At 35.1% G+C, this 17,712-nt stretch overlaps 1 protein-coding gene across 4 annotated transcripts in view; it reads left to right on the forward strand.

Annotated features, from left to right (window-relative positions):
- XRCC4 (X-ray repair cross complementing 4) overlaps nucleotides 1-17,712 on the forward strand; it is a 318,736-nt gene that overhangs the window by 21,088 nt on the left and 279,936 nt on the right. The gene's annotated exons all lie outside the window — the stretch shown is intronic.

The raw sequence follows: 17,712 nt of genomic DNA on the forward strand, positions 1-17,712 counted from the left end.
ATGTCAGAGCATCTATTGAGGAATTTTCTAAGTAACTAGCTTATTACCAGAATACCTAGGAAATCAAAGTTTGAAAAGTACTCTGTTTCCAAGTTGGAAGAATGCTTCCTTCAACATTATAGTCATTAAATGCTTCATATTAATTAATTGTGAAAAATAATTATTAGGAAATGTATTTAGTTGCTAATGGTTTAAAAATAAGGATAATAGAGATAATTACATGAATCAATAGTTCTGAAAAGTGGGGTCAGAAGCTTTGGACCATTGAGGCAAAGTTTATTGTAATACGTTTTGGAAAATACTGATTTTAAGAAAGAATATGTATTTTCCAATAATATTTAATAATGATGACTTATTCTCAACTTCATTAGAATATATTTGAAATTACAAATCGAAAAAATTAAGTTCAGTAAGACATGTCCTTGGGAATTAAGGTATTTTATTTATGTATCAAACTTAGAAATACTAAAATAGGAATAAATTTCAACCCAAGTTTTTCAAGGCTTACATGCTTTACAGACAAGAATATCTGCTACTTGTCCTCTTTAGTTCCTATACCAATTCAGATCAAAGTGGGTAGTTTCTGTATCAAACATATGCATCAAAATGTACTGTTTATATATTTTACCTAAGTTTATGGTGTAATTAGAGATTGAATTATTTGCTTTTGACCAGTGGTTTATCATTCTGATACGACGTCTATAGTAGAATACAAGGAGGGAAATTTTTAGCCCATTATGTTTAGAGACAGTTATTGGCAATTTGTGCTGGAACTAAATTGAGTTAAAAAAAATTCCTTTAAAATGACTCTTTAATTCAGAATGATTAAAGGGATTTCACCAATTAGAGAAACATGTAAAGCAACAGATGGAATCATTATTTTGAAATGTATGTTAACCTATAGAGAATAACACAGAGAGACTGGCTTCGGTAATTATTTCTGTTTAGAAGATACATACTTTTTCTACTTATCCAATTTATGTAAGTTTCAACATGCTGAGGTCCTTAAAATGATAATCTAAAATAGGTTAGGTAAGGTCTGAACTGACTACTGAAATTTTGTTATTTATTGCAAAGTGTTCCTTCCTATGACCAAAGCACAATCAAATGATGTTATGTTCAAAAGAGCTCTCGACTTTTTCTTCTGATACTTTGAAGCAGATTATCATCAAATTGGGAGTAGTACCATTTCCCATTCAACAAGCATTCATGTGTAATGATTGACATTATTTCATGTAGCTAGTTTCTGGTTTTTATCTGTTTTATGTACACTGATGCGTGAGAAATTCCAAGATTGTGAGTTACCTATTGGAAGCCTGAAAGGCTTTTGCTGTATTTGACTTGGGGGGTGTGCTTGGATTTGGATGGAGTACTTGGAAGTACATCTGATTTTGCTGCTTTTGTGAAGAAAGAACTTCAAGGATTCATGATCTATGTCTTTTACAATTGGCTTGGCATGAATCAGCATTAAAAACTGTGACAATTATCCTAAAAGGTGTCTTGCTTACCACCTTGGATATAATCAACTTTATTGAGAGAGAGAAAACCTTGAAATGCTACCTTTTCAACAGGTTTTCTCAAGAAATGGAAACAGAATAAGAGATTCCCAGTATGTCCCAGGATATGTCTTAGAGCACTACACTGTAGTCTAGATAACTGCTTCCTTATTTTTCATCTATTAATTTGCTTATGAGAAAAAGAAATGGTGCTCTCAGAAGAGTTTCTTGAGTTTTTTCATGAGTTGGCATACTTGAAAGATATTTTTGGATATTTGAATGAAGTGTAACTTTCAGTTTGTGGTGCTGTGGTCAGCCTTATGGATGCAGATGAAAATTACAAGTTCATTTGGCCAAACTGCCATGGGAATCTCCCAGTGCTTCAGGATGTGTTTCTGAAATTGAATTTCATAGTGACAATACCTTGTAAATTCATCTGCTGGCAAAAATATGCGGACAATCGGACACATGGCAGAATCCTTCTTAAGGGTTATAGTGCTTTGGATGATGTAAAAATTTTAAAGGAATTTGTAATCCTTTGCTTGATGGACACAGACATCCGATTGTGGCCAAAATCTTCTTATACTTAGAAGAAAAGAATGAATGTAGATTCCATCCAGAGAGTTGTAGTGAATCCTGTCGTTTGTTGTCATAAGGTTACTCTCCCAGTGCAAAGGATATCCCATGGGTCCTAAGTACAGTTACTACCAGTTTTATACCTCTCAGGGTCATGGTTTTTAGGCATTTGTTGCCATCAGTTCAAGAAGTTATACGTTTTTAATTCTGTGCTGGAGATCACTGCATAATTTGAACATTTCGGGTATTCAGTCATATAAGACTTACTTGAAATTTATATAAAATACTCTTTTACAAAAATCTTTTAAGAGGAAAATTTTTTAAAGAAAGTAATGGCTGATTTTTGTATTCAAAAATATGTGAGTTTTTGAAAATACTATCTTGTGTTTTATCAGAGTGAAATAATTGTCAATCCAAAGCAATGAAATATTTAAAAATGTATAATGTGGATGTTATATACCTTTTTTGTAGGGAGTGTGTACATAATTGTCATGAGATTCCTTTTGAGCTCATAACACCCAAAATTTCATTTATGCTCTAATTGGTTTTTCTTTAAAGATAACATAGGTGTTTTTATCTTAACTTAATTGCCATTGGAATAAATGTTGAATGACCAGCTAGACATTACCTTTCTCCACACAGTACAAACCTCTGGTACCCTTCCTGCCCTATCACCGATATTTTTCTGTTGGCAGTAGATTATTCATATTATGCAGTATTTAGAACTCATCTCTTCATTATGAGTAGTAGCCCCCATTCAGGAGAGATTTTTCTTATACTTCATAAGTCATTGTTATTTTCTTGCCATTTGCAATTCCTGATTTTGCAGTATATTCTTTGTCATGCAAACAATACATCTTAGTTAATAATGCTTTCCTTTTTTCCTTTCATAACTTGCTCTTTTTCTTCAGAAAAAACTTGTTTATGAGCCACAAAAAAAAAAGATCTAATAATTTTTGATAAGAATAACCTTGGGCTCATTATTTGTTTGCTCATACTTCTGTTTTCTCATCTATAAAGGTTTAAAGTGATTTCTTGGGTTCATTACAGGTCATCTAACATACTGCGGTTTTATAGCTCTAAAAATAGCCCTAATGAAGGAAAGCCATGAGGTTTGAAGCACAATTAAACATAATACACACATGCGCGTGCACACACACGTGCGCGCGCACACACACACACACAAAAGAGAATTAGCTACGGGTCTCTTTTAGAATTATAGTAAAGTTTATTTTTTATTCCTTTTTCTTTGTCTCCACTGCCCCCATGATCAGAAGCTGGGATACAGTTTAGGCTGAAAATTTGACAACTTAAGTACCTTCGAGGTTTGTTTTTCTTTGATTTAAAAATACAGATGGGCAGTCCTGGGTTAATATAATGGCTTTATGATGTTGGAAGCCCAGTCTTTTTTAAATCCTGTTGCCTTGACATTTTTACTTATTTATTTATTTTTATTTTTTGTTTGTTTTTGAGAGAGAGAAAGATAGAGAGCATGAGCAAGTTGGGGAGAGGCAGAGAGAGACTCTGGACCCTCTGAGCTACCGACTGAGCCACCCAGGCGCTCCCCGCCTTGCCATTTTTAACGGACAGTTTTTATCTACTAGTCCAAGAAGGCTGCTGTAGCTTTAGGCAATAGGACTGAGTTAAGGAGAAAATAAAGAGCGTGTGTATTTTCTTTAAGGCCATGACCTAAAGTTGCATACATTACTTTTGCTTACATCCCATTGTCCAGAACTAAGTCACAAAGCTTCATCTCACTGCAAGGAAATCTGTGAAGTGTGATCGTCAGCTGTGTTCTATGCCCAGTAATTTCCATTACCGTGTAAAAAGGGGAAGGTAGAGATAGAGGGGCAACTAACAATTTCTGCATGTTAACATTTATGAGAGATTGATATGTCATTTAGACGGTTTCACTTTTATTGTTACAGGCTTATTTCTGTAGCATTTTCATTATAAACAATTGTTTCAGTCATGTTTTAGTTCACAAAATGTTGCAAGATCTAGTAAGGTACAGGCTAATTTGTATCTTGCTATATATTGTAACTTTTTAAATAAAAAAATGCATTCTAACTTCACACAACTTCCCTATAGCTATTTAATTTTCATTTTCAGATATATAAAAATGAAGTACAATAAGCTCGCCCAAAGCAGCCAAAGTGGTTTGTAAAAACATCAGTCCAAAATCCTGTATAATTGTCATGTGTCCCTGTGGTTTGGGGACTTTGGATTCAAATGGGTATTTCCAGATGAAATATCAGAATTTGAGCCTTTATATGATACTCTGCCAAAGACTTTGTCAAAAGTGTAATTGCTTTCAGGTTTGTGAGAGTATGGGTTGGAAATGTGTTCTTTGAATGCCTGAAAAAAAATAATAGTATTCTTTATTTCTGTAATAGAAATATTTGTATACATCTACCATTTATATATTAAAGATTTCATAATTTTCCTACTTCATTGGAATGTGGGAACTAAATCAGTAATCTAAGTGGTACAGAAATCCTGCTCAAAGTATGTACTCTCTAGTCAAGCCATAAAAGAGACAATAGAATTTTTACTTTAAGAAGATTATTAATTTTCAGTTATACTATTTCGTCTTTGAGAACTTTTGCTTTTTCTCGCCTTCATCTCAAGTCATTATATTTTAGTTTTTTCTTCTGTAGTTCAGGAATGAAACAAACTAAAGACAGAAGTAGAAAATAACATGGAAAAATTATGCTCTAGAAGGATTTTGAGTGCTTATAATATTAATATTGCTTTTTACTTGTCAGTTTCCTTTAACTTGTACTCACTTCACCTTGTTATTGTTTATACATGAGAAAACAGATGCTGAAGGCTTAAACAAGTTCCTAAGAAAAGCAGTAAGTATTGAGTTAGGATAGAATCTAGGCCTCTGTCTTTTTTTTTTTTTTAATTAAAACAAAATTTTTAAAAATATTTATCTTTGAGAGAGAGACAGAGAAAGAGAGAGAGAGAGAGAGACAGACAGACAGACAGACAGATAGACAATGTGTGACCTGGAGAGGGGCAGAGAGAGAGGGAGGCACAGAATCCGAAGCAGGTTCCAGGCTCTGAGCTGTCAGCACAGAGCTGGACGCAGGGCTTGAATACACAAGCCCTGAGATGATTACCTGAGCCAAAGTCTGATGCTTAAATGATTGAGTCACCCAGGTACCCCTAAGCTTCTGTCTTAAATATCCGAAAAAAAATTTTTTTTAATTTAGTTTATGTATAATGTACATATGATAAAATGTACTTTCTTTTAAATGTACGTTTTTCATCACTCCAGACAGTTCCTTTATGCCTCTTTGCAGTCAGTCCCCAATTACACCCCTTTTCTCCCCAAACCCTGCCTACCCTCCAGGCCCCAGGCAACCACTGTTCTCTGTCATTACAAATTAGCTTTGCCTGTTTTAGAATTTCATATAAATGGAACCATACATTATGAACTCTTTTATGTAACTTCACATGGTATAATGTTTTTGAGATTCATCATAATGTGTTGTATATCAGCAACTCACTTCTTTTGATTTTTGAGCAGTATTCTCTTGTGCAGATATACCACATTCACTTTTAGATGTGTGTGTGTGGTTGGTTTCCAGTAGTCAGCTACTGTGAGTAAAGCAGCTGTATACATTGATGTGTAAATCTTTTTGTGGGTATGTTTTTTATAACAGCTTTATTGATATATAATGTGTATATAGAAAGTACACATTTTGATACATTTTAACAAACTTTGACCACAGTCAAGGTAATGATGTCCTCCTTCCTCAGCAGACTGTTTTGTTTACCTTTGTCATTCTCCCCTCCCACACCTGCTTGTCCCCCAGTCAGTCCCCATAGAACCACTTTCTGTCACTTTCTGTTACCATAGATTATTGTACATTTTCTAGAATTTCATATAAATATAATCTTACAGTAGGTAGTCCCCCCCCCCACCTTGGTCTGACTTCATTCACTCAGTGTATTTTGAGATTCTTCCAGGTTATTGTGTGAATTGTTCATCTTTCTTTCTTTCTTTCTTTCTTTCTTTCTTTCTTTCTTTCTTTCTTTCTTTCTTCCTTTTTTTTTTTTTTTAAATACTGAGTAGTATTGCATTTTATGAGTATACCCAAATTTATGCATTCACCAGTTGATGGTCATTTGGGTGATTTCTAGTTTTGGACTATAAGAAATGAAGCTCCATGAATATTTGTGTAGTGATCTTTGTGTGGAAATGTTTCATTTTTCTTGGATAATATTTAGGAGTAGAATAGTTGACTTAAGGGGCGCCTGGGTGGCTCCACTGGTTAAGTGTCTAACTTTAGATTTTGGCTCAGGTCATGATCTCATGGTTCCTGAGTTCAAGCCTGACATGGGGCTCTGCACTGACATTGTGGAGCCTGCTTTGGATTCTCTCTTTCTCCCTCTCTCTGCCCCTACCCCACTCATGCTATCTCTCTCTTGAAATAAATAAACTTAAAAAAAAAAAAAGAATAGTTGAGTTAAATGGCAGGTGAATCTTTACTATTTAAAAAACCAATAAACAGTTTTCCATAGTGGTTGTAGTATTTTGTAATCCCACCAGCAGGATGTGAAAAATTCCAGTTCATATTTTTAATTTTAGGTATTCTATTGAGTATGTGATAGTATTTAATTGTATTTCATTTGCATTTCCCTAATGTCTAATGATATTTGCCATCAATATAATTTTTTAGTGACATATTTATTCAGATCCTATTTTTTACTGGGTTTCTTGTTTTACTGAGTTTTGAAGAGTTCTCTATATGTTCTACATTCTAGTTCTTTAACAGATACATGATTTGGGAATACCTTATTCTTGTTTGTTGGAGAGGAGGAAAAATTCTTATTTTTAAGGAAGTTGGATTTTTTCCTTTTTTGGATCATGGTTTTTTTTTTATTTTTTTTTATTTTTTTTTTTCAACGTTGATTTATTTTTGGGACAGAGAGAGACAGAGCATGAACGGGGGAGGGGCAGAGAGAGAGGGAGACACAGAATCGGAAACAGGCTCCAGGCTCTGAGCCATCAGCCCAGAGCCTGACGTGGGGCTCGAACTCACGGACCGCGAGATCGTGACCTGGCTGAAGTCGGACGCTTAACCGACTGCGCCACCCAGGCGCCCCTGGATCATGGTTTTGATACCATGTCTAATAAATATTTACCTACCTTCAGATCATAGATTTTTCTCTTGAGCTCTCATGTATGAGTTTTATAATTTTAGGTTTTACATTTAGAGTCTGTGATACATTTTGAGTTAATGTTTGTTTATAGTGCAGGATATGGATTGAAGCTCATCTTTTGCATATGGATATTTAGTTGTTGTAGCATCATTTGTTGAATTCTCCACTGAAGTTTCTTCTACTTTGTTTGAGAACCACTTGATCATGTATGTATAGGACTATATCTGGATTCTGGTCTGCTCCATTGATCTATTGATTTATCTCTGTACAAACCCTAAATTGTTTTGAATAGTTCTTGTAATCAGGTAGTGTATGTCCTTCAACTTTGTTCTTTTTCAAAGTTGTTTTGGATAATTTGTATATACTTCAAATTTTCTCATGAGATGTAGAATCAGTCTGTCAATTTCTGCAAATAAGTTTGCTGAAATCTTGACGGGGAATACTTGAATCTACAGAGCTGACATCTTAACAATATTGAGTCTTCTATCTTGTGAACAGATCTTTTTCTCCATTTATTTAGGTTAGTGGTTCTCACCTGGGGGAGATTTTGCTCTACCAGGGACATTTGGCAATATCTGGAGACATTTTTAATTGCCACAGTTAGCAGCTGCTACTGGCATCAGGTGAGTAGAAGACAGGGATGCTGCACGATCTCGCGGTCCGTGAGTTCGAGCCCCGCGTCGGGCTCTGGGCTGATGGCTCAGAGCCTGGAGCCTGTTTCAATTCTGTGTCTCCCTCTCTCTCCTCTCTCTCTGCCCCTCCCCCGTTCATGCTCTGTCTCTCTCTGTCCCAAAAATAAATAAACGTTGAAAAAAAAAATATTAAAAAAAAAAAAAAAAGACAGGGATGCTGCTAAACATCCTGCAATGCAGAGGAACAGGCTTATACAACAAAGAAATACCTGGTCCAAAACATCATTAGTGTCAAAGTTGAGAAATACTGATTTAGTATTCCTTAATCCCTTGGCTGTTTGTAGTTTTCAAAGTGTAGGTCTTGTAAATCTTTTATCAGTTTGTCATTCCGATATAGAACCCTAGGTCATTGACTTGAGATCTTTCTTCTTACTAATATAGGCATTTCAGGATCTAACTTTCCTACCAAGTACTGCTTTAACTGCATTTCACAAATTTTGGTATGTCATGGTTTTGTTTTTATTTCGTTTAAATAAAGGAAAATTTACCAGTTTTCCTTTTGATTTCATTTTCCACTCATGAATTATTTGGAAGTTCATAATTTAGTTCCAGTTTGGGTTTTTGTTGTTGTTGTTGATGTTGTTTAATATTCCAGATATTTTTCTGTTACTGGTTTTTAATTTAGGTCCATTGTAGTTAGCAAACATAATATGACTTGAAGCCTTTAAGTTTACTTGGATGTGTAGTAAGGCCCTGAATCTGGTCTCTCTTGTTCAGTGATCTGAGTGCACTTGAAGGAAATATTCTGCTGTTGTTGGGTGGATTGTTCCTTAAATGTCAGGTCAGTGTGGTTAATCTTGTTTAAGTTTTCTGTTTTCTTGGTTACTTTCTATTTAATTGTTCTATCAATGACTGAAAATATGTTCAAATCTACAGTTGTAAATATGGATTTGTTTATTTCTCCTTGCAGTACTATCAAGTCTTGCTTCATGTATTTTGAATCTTTGTTTAAAGGTTCAAACCTTAGTGGTTTGTCATGTCCTCTTGATGATTTGACCCTTTATCATTATGAAGTGACCTTCAAACCATTAATATTCTTTGAGCTAAAATCTACTTAAAACATTAGTACTCCTTTTTTTTTTTTAATTTTTGATAGGGGTTAGCGTGATCTTTTTTCCATCCTTTTGCTTTTGACTATTTTTGTCTTTAATTAAATTCGGTTTCTTTGAAGAAGCATATAGTTGGATTTTGCTTTTTTATATTCAGCTTGTCAATCTCTGTCTTTTAATTGGGGTTTTTAGACCATTTACATTTTGTGTGATTGTTGATAATGATAGTTTTAAAATCTGTCTCATTTTTATTTCCTTTTTGCTGTCTCTTCTGCCTTCTTTTGGACAAATTATTTTTTATGATTCTATTTTATGTTTTGATTGGCTTATTTAACTCATTTTTATGCTATTTTCTTGCCTGCTGTAGGGTTTATAGTATACATCTTTACCTTATTACAGTCTACCTTGAAGTAATATACTACTTCACAGATAGTTTAAGAATCTACAACAATATATTTGAATATCACTTCTGGGTGTTAGGCTACTGTGATCATGCATTTTACTTATATGTAGGTTATAAACTCTATAACATTTTATTATTTTTGGTTTTAGTTTTTAACTTTTAAAAGTTGACTTTTAACTTCTCAGCCCTGGATTTACTAGGTGTTACCGTGGGCAGCTTGTTCAATTGTTTTTACTCAGTTTTTAGTTTATCATTTGGAAATAATACTAATAGTTAAGCACAGGGTGGTTGTAAGGATTTAATAAATTAGTGTATAGATGTGTGTGTGGGCATATTTTTTCTAGAACAGTCCTTTTTTATAATAAGCATTTTGTAAGTGTTTGTTGTTAATAATTATTTACTTGAGTGTCTTTTCCATTATACGGTAAATTCCTTGAGGGAAGTGACCATGTCTTAAATGAACTTGAAATTCCAGCAAATGCAGATGTTTTGGGGATGGCCTTCTGTTGAGAGGAAATGTAGCATAGTGGAAATAACTTAAGATGTTGGTTTGAATCTTAAATCTATTTCTAATTATATGGGGTTTTAGCAAATAATTTATGTTTTTGATGAAAAAACTGAGTTCAAATAGAGTAATAATGCCAACTCATAGTGTTTATGCTTATTGGCATTCAGATTGATGTGTGTGCAAATGTTTTGTAAACTGTAAATTAGTATTCCATGTGGTCTGTCTCAGGAAGCCATTGAGTTGCATTCAGAAGGGCTTCAATCATATACTGGTAATATTATCTGTTAATGAATTTATACACATGGTTGTAGCAGACTTTTTTATACCAGTTTAAAATTGTATGATACAAACCATACTGCTTGAAGTATATTTTGAATAACATCAATTTAAATATGTCAATACTATTTTTATAAACTAGTTTTGACTTTTAATATATCTGGAAACTAAATAATTGTGTGTAGCTTGGATCTCCCTTGACCTCATAGGAGGTCAAGAAATGATCTTCTACACAGAAATGATCTTCTACCCTTCTCACTGGAACATATTGGGAGGAACATGATATCCATATGCACTACAACTGGTGATGTTAAATTTGAATACTTGGTTAAGGTGGTACCTGCCAAGTTTCTCTGCTGTAAACTTGCTGTTTTTTTGTTTTGTTTTGTTGTTATTAATAAGTATCTTATGCAGAGATATTTTGGAAGGTATACAAATACCCTGTTTTCACCCATACTTTTACTCACTAATTTCAGCACCCATTGGTGATTTTTTTCTCCAATAGTTATTACTATGATATACCTATGATTTTCTATTTTCATTATTTCTTTATTTTATTAATTGGAATCCTACTGTAAGGTAAAACTGTATCTTCTCCTTCATTTATTTTTTTCACTTATTTATTTATATCAGCATGTACTCTCATGAGAACATTTATTTTGTTCTATGGGTTAAATTTCTTTCATTATTTTGTTGCTCAGATTGTGCTAGATTTGGCCACTGGGAACTTCTTCAACTTGACAACTGTGTCTTTAAGATATGTCTCCATTAAGATATTTGCAAATGACATATTGGATAAAGGTGTAATATCCAAAATCTATAAAGAACTTACTAAACTCAACACCCCAAAAACAAATAATCCAGTGAAGAAATGGGCAAAAGATATGAATAGACACATTTCCAAAGAAGACCTCCAAATGGGTAACAGACACATGAAAAGATGTTCAACGTTGCTCATCATCAGGGAAATACAAATCCAAACCACATTGAGATACCACCTCACACAGGTCAGAGTGGCTAAAATTAACAACTCTGGAAACAACAGATGTTGGTGAGGATCTGGAGCAAAGGGAATGCTCTTGCATTGTTAGTGGGAATGCAAACAGTGTGGAGGTTTCTCAAAAAATTAAAAATAGAATTACCCTATGACCCAGCAATAGCACTACTAGGAACTTACCTATAGAATACAGGAATGCTGACTCATAGGGGCACATGTACCCCAATGTTTATAGCAGTGCTATCAACAGTAGACAAATTATGGAAAGAGCTCAAATGTCCATCAACTGATGAATGGATAAAGAAGATGAGGGGTGTGTGTGTGTATGTGTATATAATAGTAATAGTATAATGGAATACTGCTCGGAAACAAAAAAGAATGAAATCTTGCCATTTGCAACAATGTGGATGGAACTAGAGGGTATCATGCTAAGTGAAATAAGTCAGTGAGAGAAAGACAGATATATGTTTTCGCTCATATGTGGAACCTGAGAAACTTAATATAAGACCATGGGGAAAGGAAAAAAAAAAAAACAATATTTACAAACAGAGAGGGAGGCAAACCATAAGAGACTTTGTATTTAAATACCGAGAACAAACAGGGTTGATGGGGGGTGCGGGGCGGGGGGGGGGCAGGGAAAATGGGTGATGGGCATTGACGAAGGCACTTGTTGGAATGAGCAGTGGATGTTGTATGTAAGTGATGAATGATGGGACTGTACCCTCGAAGCCAAGAGCACACTGTGTACACTGTATGTTAGCTAATGACAATAAATTATATAAGAGAAATAAAAATAAAAACCATTTTATTAGAAAAAAAAAAAGATATGTCTTCATCACTTTGAGCCCTTCCTTGCTTTTTGGCACCACAGGGTCATCTTGTGTTTCCTGACCCAACCATAGAATCAACCATTTATTCATAAGAGCCATAGTTCCTTTTATTTGAGGCTGCATTGTGTAATCAATATCTGGGTGTTAGGCATGCTCATTTCTACTGAGGTATTATTGGTCTGGGTCCTCTCAGCAGACTAACAGAGGTAGCAAATATATCTGCATACCTACACATATATGTGCACACATCTGCATATCTCCATCAGTACATATGTTAAGAGTCATTGTTAGTTAATCCAGTGTCACTGAGTTTATCCTTCCCTACTTTCTTTTTGTAACTTTCTCTTATGGTGAAAATCTAGCTTTCATTTTCCACAATATGTTTACTTATTTACTCAGTCCTACTATACATGTAAAGTAGTTTTAGAAATGCTAATACATACCTTTGTGAAAAACAAATTTTCTGAATATAGTACAATAGACAAATCAATTTGTCTTTGTCCTTGTAATATACATTCAAAATATGATTTGCCAAAATGTCTTAAATTAGTACTGTGCCTTACCATCCGTTTTGGTGTCCCTGTTCCTTTTGGGGTTCATCTCACATTATGGTTGATATTGATTATTTTTTGCTATGTGAACAGTTATCAAGAATCAAAGCTATATACAAAGGTGATTTCAGAGAAGGGTCATTTTTCCCTCATCCCCACTGCTCTGTTCCCATGCCTATACTTTTTTCATTACATTCCAGCCATCTCCTCTAGGTAATTAATTAAGCTCATAAGTTTCTGGTTTATGGGTTCTATCTTTTGTACACATGAGCACATATATTTCTTATATTCTATTTTTTTGTATGTGAATGGTAGTATATTATGAACACTTTTTTTTTACGTTTTGATCTTTTTACATAGCATCTCCTGGAAATTGCACCGTGTCAATTCATAAAGATTTTTCTCTTTTATTTTTGTAAGGACTTCATACTCTCATTGTGTATATCAGTTTGTCAACCATTCTCCTATGTATGAGCATAGGATGTTATGTATGTATGTAAGCATAGGATGAGCATAGGTTGTTACTTATGTATGTAAGTTGTTTCCAGTATTTTGCAAATTCAAACAATGCTGCAGTGAATTATCTCTGTATGTTTTTGGAAGTTTATCTTCAGGATAAACTCCTAGATGTGTGATTGCTAGAAAATCAGTGCATATATTGTTTTCTTAGATGTCACCAAATTCCCTTCCAGAAGAGTTGGACCAATTTGCATTTCCACCAGCAGCATATGAAATTGTCTAGCTCCCTACAGCCTCACTAACAGAACACGCTGTTACACTTTTTAATTTTCTCCAATCTGATAGGCATGAAATGTGTCCCATGTTGTTTTAATTTGCATTTCTCTGATTCTGAGTGAATCTGAACACCTTTACATATGTTTAAAGATCATTTTTAGATTTCTTTTTGGTCCCGTCTTTGTCAGTTTTTTTCTATTGGTTTTGGTCCTTTCTCAAATTTTAAGAGTTCTTTTTAAAAAAATTAAAAAAAAAACTTGATGTTTATTTATTTTTGAGGGGGAGAGACAGAGCACGAGCAGGGGAGAGGCAGAGAGAGAGGGAGACATAGAATCCGAAGCAGGCTCCAGGCTCCAAGCTGTCTTCACAGAGCCCATTGTGGGGCTCCAACTCACAAACTGTGAGATCATGACCTGAGCTGAAGTCAGATGCTTAACTTACAGCCACCCAGGTGCCCCTCAAATTTTAAGAGTTCTTTTTTTTTTTTTCAACGTTGATTTATTTTTGGGACAGAGAGAGACAGAGCATGAATGGGGGAGGGGCAGAGAGAGAGGGAGACACAGAATCGGAAACAGGCTCCAGGCTCTGAGCCATCAGCCCAGAGCCCGACGCGGGGCTCGAACTCACGGACCGCGAGATCGTGACCTGGCTGAAGTCGGACGCTTAACCGACTGCGCCACCCAGGCGCCCCAAAGAGTTCTTTATGTTAGAGACGTTAGCCCTTTGTGTGGGTATTACTTATTGCACTAAGATTTATTCATTCAGCATGCTTGTTTGTTAGTAAACTTCCCAAAATACTAATCTGGAACAAGTTATGTCTCAGATATTCTAGATAAATCATCTTGTACTGAAAAAAAAAATGCTATGTCAATCTCTTTGTGACAGAAAATGAATCCTACTTTTTGTCACCTCTGTATGGTTCATGTTATTCTCTAAATATCTTTCATTTATACTGTCCTAAGGAAAGTGCATATTTCTGTGGGTTTGTGGAAATGCCTGATCTTTTAAGAAGTTTGCACTCACCCTCTGCTTTTATTCAAAACTGTCCCTGCCTTTCTTGGTATTCCTGTAAGTTTTATGTATTTCATAATTCTATTTACATTGAGTTGTGTTTAGCTATTACTGCTACCTGAGATCTGGGACCTTGTCATTGTCATGTTTTCCTCCTTTACTGTGTTTTATAGTGGGAGTGACAACTATGTGCCCTACATTATACATTATACTACCTGCAACCCTGATGATTTTTTTGAAATAGGTTCTGTTATCATTTTAATATTATTGATAAGGAAACTAGAGTTCACTGGTATATAACTTCTCCAAAGCCAAATAACTTGTGAGTGGCAGAGCTAGGATTGAACACAGGTGGTGTGACTTCAAAGCATTTGGGGCTAATTATTACCATTCTGTATATAATGCCCATTAATTTTGTATGTAGTTACTGTGCTCAAATTTTTAATGGATTCATCTATAAAAGTTCTATGGCAAAAAAAGATTCTGTGGCATTCACGATATTCCAGGTATAAAGTTGGCGGGGGGGGGGGGGGGCTTGGCCAAAGGAGCTGAGGTAAAAGGGAAAAAAATCATTATTCTAATATTAGAATAATAATTCTAATTATTCTAATTAATAAAATTAATTCTGTCATTTTTATTTCCGAGTGCTACATATTAGACATTGTTAAAATTTCCTTCAGAAAAATTGTTTGAATAATTTTCACAAGCCTTTGATTAGCATAAATGTTTGTCAATGGTTTTGCATGTCAGTTTGGGATACAGTGCTTATGATACAATTTTGATTGTGTCAGGTGATCTAGTACATTTGATGCTACTTATATAGAGAGTTTTAAAGAGTTACCAGTGAAAGAATACTTTTTGAAGGTTGATATTAATATTTTTTATCTTTCATTTTCAACAATTTGACCCTTTTAAGATATATATAGGATATGTCTAGGAGTGGGCTTTAAAAAATATCTTTTCCTAGAGGTTTCTGAGTTTCTTGAATCTGTAAATTTATCTCTAAAATTGGGAAATTCTTTGCCATTAGTTTTATATATATATATATATATATATATATATATATATATGTATGTATATGTGTGTATATGTATATATGTATATATATATATATAATTTATTTATTCCCCCCCCTCGCCCCCCCCCCCCATTCCCATTCTCAGGCTTCAATTAAAGGTCCTTTAGGCTCAATTTTTTTTTTTTTTTTTTTTTTTTTTTTTTTAAATTTTTTTTTTCAACGTTGATTTATTTTTGGGACAGAGAGAGACAGAGCATGAATGGGGGAGGGGCAGAGAGAGAGGGAGACACAGAATCGGAAACAGGCTCCAGGCTCTGAGCCATCAGCCCAGAGCCCGACGCGGGGCTCGAACTCACGGACCGCGAGATCGTGACCTGGCTGAAGTCGGACGCTTAACCGACTGCGCCACCCAGGCGCCCCAAGGCTCAATTTATTTTCAAATTCCTTTTTCTCTCAGGTCTTCAGATTAGATCATTTATATTGGTCTTCCTTTAAGTTCATTGTCTCTTTTTTTAAAATCTCAAGCCAGTGATTTTTTAAAAGTCTAATATTTTTTCTGTGGTACCTGGGTGGCTGGGTCAGTTGAGCCTCCAATGTTGGGTCAGATCATGATCTTGTAATTCTTGAGTTCAAGCCCTGTGTCAGGCATTCTGCTGTCAGTGGATAGCCCACTTTGGTTCCTTTGTCTGTCTGTCTCTCTCTCTCTCTCTGCTCCTCCCCTGCTCTCTCTGTCTCTCAAAAATAAATAAACATTAAAAAAAAAAAAACAGACACCTCTAATATTTGTCCGTTTTTAATATTTCTATTTTGTTCTTTAGAACTTATTTTTCTACAGAGATTTTCTATCTTTTCATTTATTATGATATTTTACTTTATCTTTTTAAGTGTGTATGTATTTTGAGAGATAGAAAGCGTGAGCAGAGGAGGGGTAGAGAGAGAGAGGGAGAGAGAGAATTCCAAATAGGCTCCTCATTGTCAATGCAGAGCTCACCATGGGTCTCAGTCTCTCAAACTGTGAAGTCAGTCACACCGATCATATTTAACTTTAAACCCTTGATTATAATTACATGAGCTGATTTAAAATATTTTTATTCTTATTCTAATATCTGGATAAACTTATGTCAGTCTCCACTAATTGTATGTATTATATCTTTAATATGTTTTTGTTTCTTCATTTGTTGAGAACTTACAGATTTTTGTCCTGGATATTGTGAATGATTTATTATAGAGTGCATTCTGTTAGACTCATTTGAAAACTATTGATTTTTTTTGTCTGTTTTTTTAGGTTTTTTTAATGTTTATTTATTTTTGAGAGAGACAGAGACAGAATGAGATTGGCTTAGGGGCAGAGAGAGAGAGGGAGACACAGAATCTGAAACAGGCTCCAGGCTCTGAGCTGTCAGCATAGAACCCAACGCGGGGCTCAAACCCACGAGCTCTGAGATCATTACCTGAGCCGAAGTCGTATGCTCAACCAACTGAGCCACCCAGGTGCCCCTTTGTTTATTTTTTAAGTCAGTTAACTTGGCTATACTCCAGCTTCAAATTCTGTTTCCCACTTGGTGGGTGTTAGCTGAAATTTCAGGCTAGTTCTTTTAACCTTAGGAAGGCTGCTTGGAATCTGTCTCTCACATACTTGATTTGGGGATTAGCAAGAGACTTGAGCAATTTATCTATGGAGTTTAGAGTTTCCCTTCACTGGTTCTCTCCTTTCTAGAATTCTCCCCTTCACTTTCTTGCTTTGGTTTTCCTGGACTCTGTCTTCAAATTCTATAACAGAATTAAGACTACTGGTTTCTATTAAATTTTAACTGCTCTTCATGGCCAGGATTGGCTAAAACCCATAAAAATGGGAATCTTGTTCAGTGTATTTCCCTTTTTTTTCTGATTCAGGCTGCTTTGGTTCACTTTCCTCTGCCCTCAAGTCTCCTTCTCCTTCTCCTTTTCCTCCTTCTCCTTGTTCTAAAATATTTGTTCATAGTCTGTAATTGTTATCTCTGGGATGGTTGGTCCTATGGGAACTATCTAATGATGACTAGAAGCAGAGGTCTACACTTAGCTTTTGAGCTCCCCAGGCACTGTGGTCTTGTGGCTCTTCTCCGTATTTCAACAAAAGCATGTTTATATTGTCCTTTCAGCCTGTTCAGATCTTTTGGCCTGTTCAGAAATTGGTGCTCTGGCCTGATTTCTTAAAATCAGTCTTTCTGCTGTCCTAGTTTATGCCTTGTCTAATTAAAGTCATGCCTGTATTTGAAAAGTGGAAAATTTCCAGGGAAAGTGAGCAGCTGGTATTGACACTCAAAGGAGTTTTATGCAATGAAAGTAAGCAAAGGGCCAGTTAGTCTGATCCTCGGGAAAAAGTATCTAATGGTGAGATTCGTGAGACTAAACA

This window comes from Lynx canadensis, chromosome A1 (genome assembly GCF_007474595.2).
Source record: "Lynx canadensis isolate LIC74 chromosome A1, mLynCan4.pri.v2, whole genome shotgun sequence".
Taxonomy (NCBI): Eukaryota; Metazoa; Chordata; class Mammalia; order Carnivora; family Felidae; genus Lynx; species Lynx canadensis.